This window comes from Chiloscyllium punctatum, chromosome 40 (genome assembly GCF_047496795.1).
Source record: "Chiloscyllium punctatum isolate Juve2018m chromosome 40, sChiPun1.3, whole genome shotgun sequence".
NCBI lineage: Eukaryota > Metazoa > Chordata > Chondrichthyes > Orectolobiformes > Hemiscylliidae > Chiloscyllium > Chiloscyllium punctatum.
The window spans coordinates 31,330,605-31,344,603 of NC_092778.1; positions in this window are offsets into that span (position 1 = coordinate 31,330,605).

Consider the following 13,999-nt stretch of genomic DNA (forward strand, 5'->3'; position numbering starts at 1 on the left):
ATGTGAAAAGAGAAAAAAGAAGTGAAAAAAGAAAAGACAAGAAGAGAAAAGAGAAAAGAGGAAAGAAGAGAAAAGGAGAGAAATGGGAAAAGAGAAAAAAGGAGAAAAGAAGAGAAAAGAAGAGGAAAAATGAGAAAAGAGAAAAGATGAGAAAAGGGAAACGAGAAATAAAGAGAAAAGAAGGGGAAAGAAGAGAAATGTGAAAAGAGAAAAAAAGAGGAGAAAAGAGAAAAGAGAAAAGAAGAGGAAAGAAGAGAAACGTGAAAAGAGAAAAAAGAAGTGAAAAAAGAAAAGAGAAGAAGAGAAAAGAGAGAAGAGAAAAGAAGAGAAAAGAGAAAAGAAAAAAGAAGAGAAAAGGGAAAAGAGAAGAGAGAAAAGAAGAGAAAAGAGAAAAGAGGAAAGAAGAGAAAAGGAGAGAAATGGGAAAAGAGAAAAAAGGAGAAAAGAAGAGAAAAGAAGAGGAAAAAAGAGAAAAGAGAAAAGAAGAGAAAAGGGAAACGAGAAATAAAGAGAAAAGAAGGGGAAAGAAGAGAAACGTGAAAAGAGAAAAAAGAAGTGAAAAAAGAAAAGAGAAGAAGAGAAAGGAGAGAAGAGAAAAGAAGAGAAAAGAGAAAAGAAAAAAGAAGAGAAAAGGGAAAAGAGAAGAGAGAAAAGAAGAGAAAAGAGAAAAGAGGAAAGAAGAGAAAAGGAGAGAAATGGGAAAAGAGAAAAAAGGATAAAAGAAGAGAAAAGAAGAGGAAAAAAGAGAAAAGAGAAAAGAAGAGAAAAGGGAAAAGACAAAAGACAAAAGAAGAGAAAAGAGAAAAGAGAAAAGACTGGAAATGAAGAGAAAAGGGAAAAGGGAAAAGAGAAAAGAAGGGGAAAGAAGAGAAAATGGAATGAGAAAAAAGAAGAGGAAAGAATAGAAAAGAGAAAAGAGTAAAGAAGAGCAAAGGGAAAGAATGAAGAAGAGAAAAGAAGAGGACAGAAGAGAAACGTCAAAAGAGAAAAAAGAAGAAGTGAAAAAAGAAAAGAGAAGAAGAGAAAAGAGAGATGAGAAAAGAAGAGAAAAGAAGAGAATAGATCAGAAAAGAGAAAAGAAGAGAAAAGAGAAAAGACAAAAGAAGAGAAAAGAGAAAAGAGAAAAGACTGGAAAAGAAGAGAAAAGGGAAATGAGAAAAGAAGAGTGCAGAAGAGAAATGTGAAAAGAGAAAAAAGAAGTGAAAAAAGAAAAGACAAGAAGAGAAAAGAGAAAAGAGGAAAGAAGAGAAAAGGAGAGAAATGGGAAAAGAGAAAAAAGGAGAAAAGAAGAGAAAAGAAGAGGAAAAAAGAGAAAAGAGAAAAGATGAGAAAAGGGAAACGAGAAATAAAGAGAAAAGAAGGGGAAAGAAGAGAAATGTGAAAAGAGAAAAAAAGAGGAGAAAAGAGAAAAGAGAAAAGAAGAGGAAAGAAGAGAAACGTGAAAAGAGAAAAAAGAAGTGAAAAAAGAAAAGAGAAGAAGAGAAAAGAGAGAAGAGAAAAGAAGAGAAAAGAGAAAAGAAAAAAGAAGAGAAAAGGGAAAAGAGAAGAGAGAAAAGAAGAGAAAAGAGAAAAGAGGAAAGAAGAGAAAAGGAGAGAAATGGGAAAAGAGAAAAAAGGAGAAAAGAAGAGAAAAGAAGAGGAAAAAAGAGAAAAGAGAAAAGAAGAGAAAAGGGAAACGAGAAATAAAGAGAAAAGAAGGGGAAAGAAGAGAAACGTGAAAAGAGAAAAAAGAAGTGAAAAAAGAAAAGAGAAGAAGAGAAAAGAGAGAAGAGAAAAGAGAAAAGAAAAAAGAAGAGAAAAGGGAAAAGAGAAGAGAGAAAAGAAGAGAAAAGAGAAAAGAGGAAAGAAGAGAAAAGGAGAGAAATGGGAAAAGAGAAAAAAGGATAAAAGAAGAGAAAAGAAGAGGAAAAAAGAGAAAAGAGAAAAGAAGAGAAAAGGGAAAAGACAAAAGACAAAAGAAGAGAAAAGAGAAAAGAGAAAAGACTGGAAATGAAGAGAAAAGGGAAAAGGGAAAAGAGAAAAGAAGGGGAAAGAAGAGAAAATGGAATGAGAAAAAAGAAGAGGAAAGAATAGAAAAGAGAAAAGAGTAAAGAAGAGCAAAGGGAAAGAATGAAGAAGAGAAAAGAAGAGGACAGAAGAGAAACGTCAAAAGAGAAAAAAGAAGAAGTGAAAAAAGAAAAGAGAAGAAGAGAAAAGAGAGATGAGAAAAGAAGAGAAAAGAAGAGAATAGATCAGAAAAGAGAAAAGAAGAGAAAAGAGAAAAGACAAAAGAAGAGAAAAGAGAAAAGAGAAAAGACTGGAAAAGAAGAGAAAAGGGAAATGAGAAAAGAAGAGTGCAGAAGAGAAATGTGAAAAGAGAAAAAAGAAGTGAAAAAAGAAAAGACAAGAAGAGAAAAGAGAAAAGAGGAAAGAAGAGAAAAGGAGAGAAATGGGAAAAGAGAAAAAAGGAGAAAAGAAGAGAAAAGAAGAGGAAAAAAGAGAAAAGAGAAAAGATGAGAAAAGGGAAACGAGAAATAAAGAGAAAAGAAGGGGAAAGAAGAGAAATGTGAAAAGAGAAAAAAAGAGGAGAAAAGAGAAAAGAGAAAAGAAGAGGAAAGAAGAGAAACGTGAAAAGAGAAAAAAGAAGTGAAAAAAGAAAAGAGAAGAAGAGAAAAGAGAGAAGAGAAAAGAAGAGAAAAGAGAAAAGAAAAAAGAAGAGAAAAGGGAAAAGAGAAGAGAGAAAAGAAGAGAAAAGAGAAAAGAGGAAAGAAGAGAAAAGGAGAGAAATGGGAAAAGAGAAAAAAGGAGAAAAGAAGAGAAAAGAAGAGGAAAAAAGAGAAAAGAGAAAAGAAGAGAAAAGGGAAACGAGAAATAAAGAGAAAAGAAGGGGAAAGAAGAGAAACGTGAAAAGAGAAAAAAGAAGTGAAAAAAGAAAAGAGAAGAAGAGAAAAGAGAGAAGAGAAAAGAGAAAAGAAAAAAGAAGAGAAAAGGGAAAAGAGAAGAGAGAAAAGAAGAGAAAAGAGAAAAGAGGAAAGAAGAGAAAAGGAGAGAAATGGGAAAAGAGAAAAAAGGATAAAAGAAGAGAAAAGAAGAGGAAAAAAGAGAAAAGAGAAAAGAAGAGAAAAGGGAAAAGACAAAAGACAAAAGAAGAGAAAAGAGAAAAGAGAAAAGACTGGAAATGAAGAGAAAAGGGAAAAGGGAAAAGAGAAAAGAAGGGGAAAGAAGAGAAAATGGAATGAGAAAAAAGAAGAGGAAAGAATAGAAAAGAGAAAAGAGTAAAGAAGAGCAAAGGGAAAGAATGAAGAAGAGAAAAGAAGAGGACAGAAGAGAAACGTCAAAAGAGAAAAAAGAAGAAGTGAAAAAAGAAAAGAGAAGAAGAGAAAAGAGAGATGAGAAAAGAAGAGAAAAGAAGAGAATAGATCAGAAAAGAGAAAAGAAGAGAAAAGAGAAAAGACAAAAGAAGAGAAAAGAGAAAAGAGAAAAGACTGGAAAAGAAGAGAAAAGGGAAATGAGAAAAGAAGAGTGCAGAAGAGAAATGTGAAAAGAGAAAAAAGAAGTGAAAAAAGAAAAGACAAGAAGAGAAAAGAGAAAAGAGGAAAGAAGAGAAAAGGAGAGAAATGGGAAAAGAGAAAGAAGGAGAAAAGAAGAGGAAAAAAGAGAAAAGAGAAAAGAAGAGAAAAGGGAAACGAGAAATAAAGAGAAAAGAAGAGGAAAGAAGAGAAATGTGAAAAGAGAAAAAAAGAGGAGAAAAGAGAAAAGAGAAAAGAAGAGGAAAGAAGAGAAACGTGAAAAGAGAAAAAAGAAGTGTAAAAAGAAAAGAGAAGAAGAGAAAAGAGAGAAGAGAAAAGAAGAGAAAAGAGAAAAGAAAAAAGAAGAGAAAAGGGAAAAGAGAAGAGAGAAAAGAAGAGAAAAGAGAAAAGGGAAAAGAGAAAAGAGGAGGAAAAAAGAGAGAAACGGAATCAGAAAAAAGAAGAGAAAAGGAGAGAAATGGGAAAAGAGAAAAAAGGAGAAAAGAAGAGAAAAGAAGAGGAAAAAAGAGAAGAATGGAATGAGAAAAAAGAAGAGAAAAGGAGAGAAATGGGAAAAGAGAAAAAAGGAGAAAAGAAGAGGAAAGAAGAGGAAAAAAGAGAAAAGAAAAAAAGAGAAAAGAAGAGAATAGATGAGAAAAGAGAAAAGAAGAGAAAAGAGAAAAGACAAAAGACAAAAGAAGAGAAAAGAGAAAAGAGAAAAGACTGGAAAAGAAGAGAAAAGGCAAAAGGGAAAAGAGAAAAGAAGGGGAAAGAAGAGAAAAATGGAATGAGAAAAAAGAAGAGGAAAGAATAGAAAAGAGAAAAGAGTAAAGAAGAGCAAAGGGAAAGAATGAAAAAGAGAAAAGAAGAGGACAGAAGAGAAACGTCAAAAGAGAAAAAAGAAGTGAAAAAAGAAAAGAGAAGAAGAGAAAAGAGAGATGAGAAAAGAAGAGAAAAGAGAAAAGAAGAGAATAGATCATAAAAGAGAAAAGAAGAGAAAAGACAAAAGAAGAGAAAAGAGAAAAGAGAAAAGACTGGAAAAGAAGAGAAAAGGGAAATGAGAAAAGAAGAGTGCAGAAGAGAAATGTGAAAAGAGAAAAAAGAAGTGAAAAAAGAAAAGACAAGAAGAGAAAAGAGAAAAGAGGAAAGAAGAGAAAAGGAGAGAAATGGGAAAAGAGAAAAAAGGAGAAAAGAAGAGAAAAGAGAAAAGGGAAATGAGAAAAGAAGAGGACAGAAGAGAAATGTGAAAAGAGAAAAAAGAAGTGAAAAAAGATGAGAAGAAGAGAAAAGAGAGATGAGAAAAGAAGAGAAAAGAGAAAAGAAGAGAATAGATCAGAAAAGAGAAAAGAAGAGAAAAGACAAAAGAAGAGAAAAGAGAAAAGACTGGAAACGAAGAGAAAAGGGAAATGAGAAAAGAAGAGTGCAGAAGAGAAATGTGAAAAGAGAAATAAGAAGAAGTGAAAAAAGAAAAGAGAAGAAGAGAAAAGAGAAAAGAGGAAAGAAGAGAAAAGGAGAGAAATGGGAAAAGAGAAAAAAGGAGAAAAGAAGAGAAAAGAAGAGGAAAAAAGAGAAAAGAGAAAAGAAGAGAAAAGGGAAAAGACAAAAGACAAAAGAAGAGAAAAGAGAAAAGAGAAAAGACTGGAAATGAAGAGAAAAGGGAAAAGGGAAAAGAGAAAAGAAGGGGAAAGAACAGAAAAATGGAATGAGAAAAAAGAAGAGGAAAGAATAGAAAAGAGAAAAGAGTAAAGAAGAGCAAAGGGAAAGAATGAAGAAGAGAAAAGAAGAGGACAGAAGAGAAACGTCAAAAGAGAAAAAAGAAGAAGTGAAAAAAGAAAAGAGAAGAAGAGAAAAGAGAGATGAGAAAAGAAGAGAAAAGAAGAGAATAGATCAGAAAAGAGAAAAGAAGAGAAAAGAGAAAAGACAAAAGAAGAGAAAAGAGAAAAGAGAAAAGACTGGAAAAGAAGAGAAAAGGGAAATGAGAAAAGAAGAGTGCAGAAGAGAAATGTGAAAAGAGAAAAAAGAAGTGAAAAAAGAAAAGACAAGAAGAGAAAAGAGAAAAGAGGAAAGAAGAGAAAAGGAGAGAAATGGGAAAAGAGAAAGAAGGAGAAAAGAAGAGGAAAAAAGAGAAAAGAGAAAAGAAGAGAAAAGGGAAACGAGAAATAAAGAGAAAAGAAGAGGAAAGAAGAGAAATGTGAAAAGAGAAAAAAAGAGGAGAAAAGAGAAAAGAGAAAAGAAGAGGAAAGAAGAGAAACGTGAAAAGAGAAAAAAGAAGTGTAAAAAGAAAAGAGAAGAAGAGAAAAGAGAGACGAGAAAAGAAGAGAAAAGAGAAAAGAAAAAAGAAGAGAAAAGGGAAAAGAGAAGAGAGAAAAGAAGAGAAAAGGGAAAAGAGAAAAGAGGAGGAAAAAAGAGAGAAACGGAATCAGAAAAAAGAAGAGAAAAGGAGAGAAATGGGAAAAGTGAAAAAAGGAGAAAAGAAGAGAAAAGAAGAGGACAAAAGAGAAGAATGGAATGAGAAAAAAGAAGAGAAAAGGAGAGAAATGGGAAAAGAGAAAAAAGGAGAAAAGAAGAGGAAAGAAGAGGAAAAAAGAGAAAAGAAAAAAAGAGAAAAGAAGAGAATAGATGAGAAAAGAGAAAAGAAGAGAAAAGAGAAAAGACAAAAGACAAAAGAAGAGAAAAGAGAAAAGAGAAAAGACTGGAAAAGAAGAGAAAAGGCAAAAGGGAAAAGAGAAAAGAAGGGGAAAGAAGAGAAAAATGGAATGAGAAAAAAGAAGAGGAAAGAATAGAAAAGAGAAAAGAGTAAAGAAGAGCAAAGGGAAAGAATGAAGAAGAGAAAAGAAGAGGACAGAAGAGAAACGTGAAAAGAGAAAAAAGAAGAAGTGAAAAAAGAAAAGAGAAGAAGAGAAAAGAGAGATGAGAAAAGAAGAGAAAAGAAGAGAATAGATCAGAAAAGAGAAAAGAAGAGAAAAGAGAAAAGACAAAAGAAGAGAAAAGAGAAAAGAGAAAAGACTGGAAAAGAAGAGAAAAGGGAAATGAGAAAAGAAGAGTGCAGAAGAGAAATGTGAAAAGAGAAAAAAGAAGTGAAAAAGAAAAGACAAGAAGAGAAAAGAGAAAAGAGGAAAGAAGAGAAAAGGAGAGAAATGGGAAAAGAGAAAAAAGGAGAAAAGAAGAGAAAAGAGAAAAGGGAAATGAGAAAAGAAGAGGACAGAAGAGAAATGTGAAAAGAGAAAAAAGAAGTGAAAAAAGATGAGAAGAAGAGAAAAGAGAGATGAGAAAAGAAGAGGAAAGAAGAGAAACGTGAAAAGAGAAAAAAGAAGAAGTGAAAAAAGAAAAGACAAGAAGAGAAAAGAGAAAAGAGGAAAGAAGAGAAAAGGAGAGAAATGGGAAAAGAGAAAAAAGGAAATAAAGAAGAGAAAAGAAGAGGAAAAAAGAGAAAGAGAAAAGATGAGAAAAGGGAAACGAGAAATAAAGAGAAAAGAAGGGGAAAGAAGAGAAATGTGAAAAGAGAAAAAAAGAGGAGAAAAGAGAAAAGAGAAAAGAAGAGGAAAGAAGAGAAACGTGAAAAGAGAAAAAAGAATTGAAAAAAGAAAAGAGAAGAAGAGAAAAGTGAGAAGAGAAAAGAAGAGAAAAGAGAAAAGAGTAAAGAAGAGCAAAGGGAAAGAATGAAGAAGAGAAAAGAAGAGGACAGAAGAGAAACGTGAAAAGAGAAAAAAGAAGAAGTGAAAAAAGAAAAGACAAGAAGAGAAAAGAGAAAAGAGGAAAGAAGAGAAAAGGAGAGAAATGGGAAAAGAGAAAAAAGGAGAAAAGAAGAGAAAAGAAGAGGAAAAAAGAGAAAAGAGAAAAGATGAGAAAAGGGAAACGAGAAATAAAGAGAAAAGAAGGGGAAAGAAGAGAAATGTGAAAAGAGAAAAAAAGAGGAGAAAAGAGAAAAGAGAAAAGAAGAGGAAAGAAGAGAAACGTGAAAAGAGAAAAAAGAATTGAAAAAAGAAAAGAGAAGAAGAGAAAAGTGAGAAGAGAAAAGAAGAGAAAAGAGAAAAGAAAAAAGAAGAGAAAAGGGAAAAGAGAAGAGAGAAAAGAAGAGAAAAGAGAAAAGGGAAAAGAGAAAAGAAGAGGAAAAAAGAGAAAAATGGAATGAGAAAAAAGAAGAGAAAAGGAGAGAAATGGGAAAAGAGAAAAATAGAATGAGAAAAAAGAAGGGAAAAGGAGAGAAATGGGAAAAGAGAAAAAAGGAGAAAAGAAGAGGAAAGAAGAGGAAAAAAGAGAAAAGAAAAAAAGAGAAAAGAAGAGAATAGATGAGAAAAGAGAAAAGAAGAGAAAAGAGAAAAGACAAAAGACAAAAGAAGAGAAAAGCGAAAAGAGAAAAGACTGGAAAAGAAGAGAAAAGGCAAAAGGGAAAAGAGAAAAGAAGGGGAAAGAAGAGAAAAATGGAATGAGAAAAAAGAAGAGGAAAGAATAGAAAAGAGAAAAGAGTAAAGAAGAGCAAAGGGAAAGAATGAAAAAGAGAAAAGAAGAGGACAGAAGAGAAACGTCAAAAGAGAAAAAAGAAGTGAAAAAAGAAAAGAGAAGAAGAGAAAAGAGAGATGAGAAAAGAAGAGAAAAGAGAAAAGAAGAGAATAGATCATAAAAGAGAAAAGAAGAGAAAAGACAAAAGAAGAGAAAAGAGAAAAGAGAAAAGACTGGAAAAGAAGAGAAAAGGGAAATGAGAAAAGAAGAGTGCAGAAGAGAAATGTGAAAAGAGAAAAAAGAAGTGAAAAAAGAAAAGACAAGAAGAGAAAAGAGAAAAGAGGAAAGAAGAGAAAAGGAGAGAAATGGGAAAAGAGAAAAAAGGAGAAAAGAAGAGAAAAGAGAAAAGGGAAATGAGAAAAGAAGAGGACAGAAGAGAAATGTGAAAAGAGAAAAAAGAAGTGAAAAAAGATGAGAAGAAGAGAAAAGAGAGATGAGAAAAGAAGAGAAAAGAGAAAAGAAGAGAATAGATCAGAAAAGAGAAAAGAAGAGAAAAGACAAAAGAAGAGAAAAGAGAAAAGACTGGAAACGAAGAGAAAAGGGAAATGAGAAAAGAAGAGTGCAGAAGAGAAACGTGAAAAGAGAAAAAAGAAGAAGTGAAAAAAGAAAAGACAAGAAGAGAAAAGAGAAAAGAGGAAAGAAGAGAAAAGGAGAGAAATGGGAAAAGAGAAAAAAGGAGAAAAGAAGAGAAAAGAAGAGGAAAAAAGAGAAAAGAGAAAAGATGAGAAAAGGGAAACGAGAAATAAAGAGAAAAGAAGGGGAAAGAAGAGAAATGTGAAAAGAGAAAAAAAGAGGAGAAAAGAGAAAAGAGAAAAGAAGAGGAAAGAAGAGAAACGTGAAAAGAGAAAAAAGAATTGAAAAAAGAAAAGAGAAGAAGAGAAAAGTGAGAAGAGAAAAGAAGAGAAAAGAGAAAAGAAAAAAGAAGAGAAAAGGGAAAAGAGAAGAGAGAAAAGAAGAGAAAAGAGAAAAGGGAAAAGAGAAAAGAAGAGGAAAAAAGAGAAAAATGGAATGAGAAAAAAGAAGAGAAAAGGAGAGAAATGGGAAAAGAGAAAAATAGAATGAGAAAAAAGAAGGGAAAAGGAGAGAAATGGGAAAAGAGAAAAAAGGAGAAAAGAAGAGGAAAGAAGAGGAAAAAAGAGAAAAGAAAAAAAGAGAAAAGAAGAGAATAGATGAGAAAAGAGAAAAGAAGAGAAAAGAGAAAAGACAAAAGACAAAAGAAGAGAAAAGCGAAAAGAGAAAAGACTGGAAAAGAAGAGAAAAGGCAAAAGGGAAAAGAGAAAAGAAGGGGAAAGAAGAGAAAAATGGAATGAGAAAAAAGAAGAGGAAAGAATAGAAAAGAGAAAAGAGTAAAGAAGAGCAAAGGGAAAGAATGAAAAAGAGAAAAGAAGAGGACAGAAGAGAAACGTCAAAAGAGAAAAAAGAAGTGAAAAAAGAAAAGAGAAGAAGAGAAAAGAGAGATGAGAAAAGAAGAGAAAAGAGAAAAGAAGAGAATAGATCATAAAAGAGAAAAGAAGAGAAAAGACAAAAGAAGAGAAAAGAGAAAAGAGAAAAGACTGGAAAAGAAGAGAAAAGGGAAATGAGAAAAGAAGAGTGCAGAAGAGAAATGTGAAAAGAGAAAAAAGAAGTGAAAAAAGAAAAGACAAGAAGAGAAAAGAGAAAAGAGGAAAGAAGAGAAAAGGAGAGAAATGGGAAAAGAGAAAAAAGGAGAAAAGAAGAGAAAAGAGAAAAGGGAAATGAGAAAAGAAGAGGACAGAAGAGAAATGTGAAAAGAGAAAAAAGAAGTGAAAAAAGATGAGAAGAAGAGAAAAGAGAGATGAGAAAAGAAGAGAAAAGAGAAAAGAAGAGAATAGATCAGAAAAGAGAAAAGAAGAGAAAAGACAAAAGAAGAGAAAAGAGAAAAGACTGGAAACGAAGAGAAAAGGGAAATGAGAAAAGAAGAGTGCAGAAGAGAAATGTGAAAAGAGAAATAAGAAGAAGTGAAAAAAGAAAAGAGAAGAAGAGAAAAGAGAAAAGAGGAAAGAAGAGAAAAGGAGAGAAATGGGAAAAGAGAAAAAAGGAGAAAAGAAGAGGAAAAAAGAGAAAAGAGAAAAGAAGAGAAAAGGGAAAAGACAAAAGACAAAAGAAGAGAAAAGAGAAAAGAGAAAAGACTGGAAATGAAGAGAAAAGGGAAAAGGGAAAAGAGAAAAGAAGGGGAAAGAACAAAAAATGGAATGAGAAAAAAGAAGAGGAAAGAATAGAAAAGAGAAAAGAGTAAAGAAGAGCAAAGGGAAAGAATGAAGAAGAGAAAAGAAGAGGACAGAAGAGAAACGTCAAAAGAGAAAAAAGAAGAAGTGAAAAAAGAAAAGAGAAGAAGAGAAAAGAGAGATGAGAAAAGAAGAGAAAAGAAGAGAATAGATCAGAAAAGAGAAAAGAAGAGAAAAGAGAAAAGACAAAAGAAGAGAAAAGAGAAAAGAGAAAAGACTGGAAAAGAAGAGAAAAGGGAAATGAGAAAAGAAGAGTGCAGAAGAGAAATGTGAAAAGAGAAAAAAGAAGTGAAAAAAGAAAAGACAAGAAGAGAAAAGAGAAAAGAGGAAAGAAGAGAAAAGGAGAGAAATGGGAAAAGAGAAAGAAGGAGAAAAGAAGAGGAAAAAAGAGAAAAGAGAAAAGAAGAGAAAAGGGAAACGAGAAATAAAGAGAAAAGAAGAGGAAAGAAGAGAAATGTGAAAAGAGAAAAAAAGAGGAGAAAAGAGAAAAGAGAAAAGAAGAGGAAAGAAGAGAAACGTGAAAAGAGAAAAAAGAAGTGTAAAAAGAAAAGAGAAGAAGAGAAAAGAGAGACGAGAAAAGAAGAGAAAAGAGAAAAGAAAAAAGAAGAGAAAAGGGAAAAGAGAAGAGAGAAAAGAAGAGAAAAGGGAAAAGAGAAAAGAGGAGGAAAAAAGAGAGAAACGGAATCAGAAAAAAGAAGAGAAAAGGAGAGAAATGGGAAAAGTGAAAAAAGGAGAAAAGAAGAGAAAAGAAGAGGACAAAAGAGAAGAATGGAATGAGAAAAAAGAAGAGAAAAGGAGAGAAATGGGAAAAGAGAAAAAAGGAGAAAAGAAGAGGAAAGAAGAGGAAAAAAGAGAAAAGAAAAAAAGAGAAAAGAAGAGAATAGATGAGAAAAGAGAAAAGAAGAGAAAAGAGAAAAGACAAAAGACAAAAGAAGAGAAAAGAGAAAAGAGAAAAGACTGGAAAAGAAGAGAAAAGGCAAAAGGGAAAAGAGAAAAGAAGGGGAAAGAAGAGAAAAATGGAATGAGAAAAAAGAAGAGGAAAGAATAGAAAAGAGAAAAGAGTAAAGAAGAGCAAAGGGAAAGAATGAAGAAGAGAAAAGAAGAGGACAGAAGAGAAACGTGAAAAGAGAAAAAAGAAGAAGTGAAAAAAGAAAAGAGAAGAAGAGAAAAGAGAGATGAGAAAAGAAGAGAAAAGAAGAGAATAGATCAGAAAAGAGAAAAGAAGAGAAAAGAGAAAAGACAAAAGAAGAGAAAAGAGAAAAGAGAAAAGACTGGAAAAGAAGAGAAAAGGGAAATGAGAAAAGAAGAGTGCAGAAGAGAAATGTGAAAAGAGAAAAAAGAAGTGAAAAAGAAAAGACAAGAAGAGAAAAGAGAAAAGAGGAAAGAAGAGAAAAGGAGAGAAATGGGAAAAGAGAAAAAAGGAGAAAAGAAGAGAAAAGAGAAAAGGGAAATGAGAAAAGAAGAGGACAGAAGAGAAATGTGAAAAGAGAAAAAAGAAGTGAAAAAAGATGAGAAGAAGAGAAAAGAGAGATGAGAAAAGAAGAGGAAAGAAGAGAAACGTGAAAAGAGAAAAAAGAAGAAGTGAAAAAAGAAAAGACAAGAAGAGAAAAGAGAAAAGAGGAAAGAAGAGAAAAGGAGAGAAATGGGAAAAGAGAAAAAAGGAGAAAAGAAGAGAAAAGAAGAGGAAAAAAGAGAAAGAGAAAAGATGAGAAAAGGGAAACGAGAAATAAAGAGAAAAGAAGGGGAAAGAAGAGAAATGTGAAAAGAGAAAAAAAGAGGAGAAAAGAGAAAAGAGAAAAGAAGAGGAAAGAAGAGAAACGTGAAAAGAGAAAAAAGAATTGAAAAAAGAAAAGAGAAGAAGAGAAAAGTGAGAAGAGAAAAGAAGAGAAAAGAGAAAAGAGTAAAGAAGAGCAAAGGGAAAGAATGAAGAAGAGAAAAGAAGAGGACAGAAGAGAAACGTGAAAAGAGAAAAAAGAAGAAGTGAAAAAAGAAAAGACAAGAAGAGAAAAGAGAAAAGAGGAAAGAAGAGAAAAGGAGAGAAATGGGAAAAGAGAAAAAAGGAGAAAAGAAGAGAAAAGAAGAGGAAAAAAGAGAAAAGAGAAAAGATGAGAAAAGGGAAACGAGAAATAAAGAGAAAAGAAGGGGAAAGAAGAGAAATGTGAAAAGAGAAAAAAAGAGGAGAAAAGAGAAAAGAGAAAAGAAGAGGAAAGAAGAGAAACGTGAAAAGAGAAAAAAGAATTGAAAAAAGAAAAGAGAAGAAGAGAAAAGTGAGAAGAGAAAAGAAGAGAAAAGAGAAAAGAAAAAAGAAGAGAAAAGGGAAAAGAGAAGAGAGAAAAGAAGAGAAAAGAGAAAAGGGAAAAGAGAAAAGAAGAGGAAAAAAGAGAAAAATGGAATGAGAAAAAAGAAGAGAAAAGGAGAGAAATGGGAAAAGAGAAAAATAGAATGAGAAAAAAGAAGGGAAAAGGAGAGAAATGGGAAAAGAGAAAAAAGGAGAAAAGAAGAGGAAAGAAGAGGAAAAAAGAGAAAAGAAAAAAAGAGAAAAGAAGAGAATAGATGAGAAAAGAGAAAAGAAGAGAAAAGAGAAAAGACAAAAGACAAAAGAAGAGAAAAGCGAAAAGAGAAAAGACTGGAAAAGAAGAGAAAAGGCAAAAGGGAAAAGAGAAAAGAAGGGGAAAGAAGAGAAAAATGGAATGAGAAAAAAGAAGAGGAAAGAATAGAAAAGAGAAAAGAGTAAAGAAGAGCAAAGGGAAAGAATGAAAAAGAGAAAAGAAGAGGACAGAAGAGAAACGTCAAAAGAGAAAAAAGAAGTGAAAAAAGAAAAGAGAAGAAGAGAAAAGAGAGATGAGAAAAGAAGAGAAAAGAGAAAAGAAGAGAATAGATCATAAAAGAGAAAAGAAGAGAAAAGACAAAAGAAGAGAAAAGAGAAAAGAGAAAAGACTGGAAAAGAAGAGAAAAGGGAAATGAGAAAAGAAGAGTGCAGAAGAGAAATGTGAAAAGAGAAAAAAGAAGTGAAAAAAGAAAAGACAAGAAGAGAAAAGAGAAAAGAGGAAAGAAGAGAAAAGGAGAGAAATGGGAAAAGAGAAAAAAGGAGAAAAGAAGAGAAAAGAGAAAAGGGAAATGAGAAAAGAAGAGGACAGAAGAGAAATGTGAAAAGAGAAAAAAGAAGTGAAAAAAGATGAGAAGAAGAGAAAAGAGAGATGAGAAAAGAAGAGAAAAGAGAAAAGAAGAGAATAGATCAGAAAAGAGAAAAGAAGAGAAAAGACAAAAGAAGAGAAAAGAGAAAAGACTGGAAACGAAGAGAAAAGGGAAATGAGAAAAGAAGAGTGCAGAAGAGAAACGTGAAAAGAGAAAAAAGAAGAAGTGAAAAAAGAAAAGACAAGAAGAGAAAAGAGAAAAGAGGAAAGAAGAGAAAAGGAGAGAAATGGGAAAAGAGAAAAAAGGAGAAAAGAAGAGAAAAGAAGAGGAAAAAAGAGAAAAGAGAAAAGATGAGAAAAGGGAAACGAGAAATAAAGAGAAAAGAAGGGGAAAGAAGAGAAATGTGAAAAGAGAAAAAAAGAGGAGAAAAGAGAAAAGAGAAAAGAAGAGGAAAGAAGAGAAACGTGAAAAGAGAAAAAAGAATTGAAAAAAGAAAAGAGAAGAAGAGAAAAGTGAGAAGAGAAAAGAAGAGAAAAGAGAAAAGAAAAAAGAAGAGAAAAGGGAAAAGAGAAGAGAGAAAAGAAGAGAAAAGAGAAAAGGGAAAAGAGAAAAGAAGAGGAAAAAAGAGAAAAA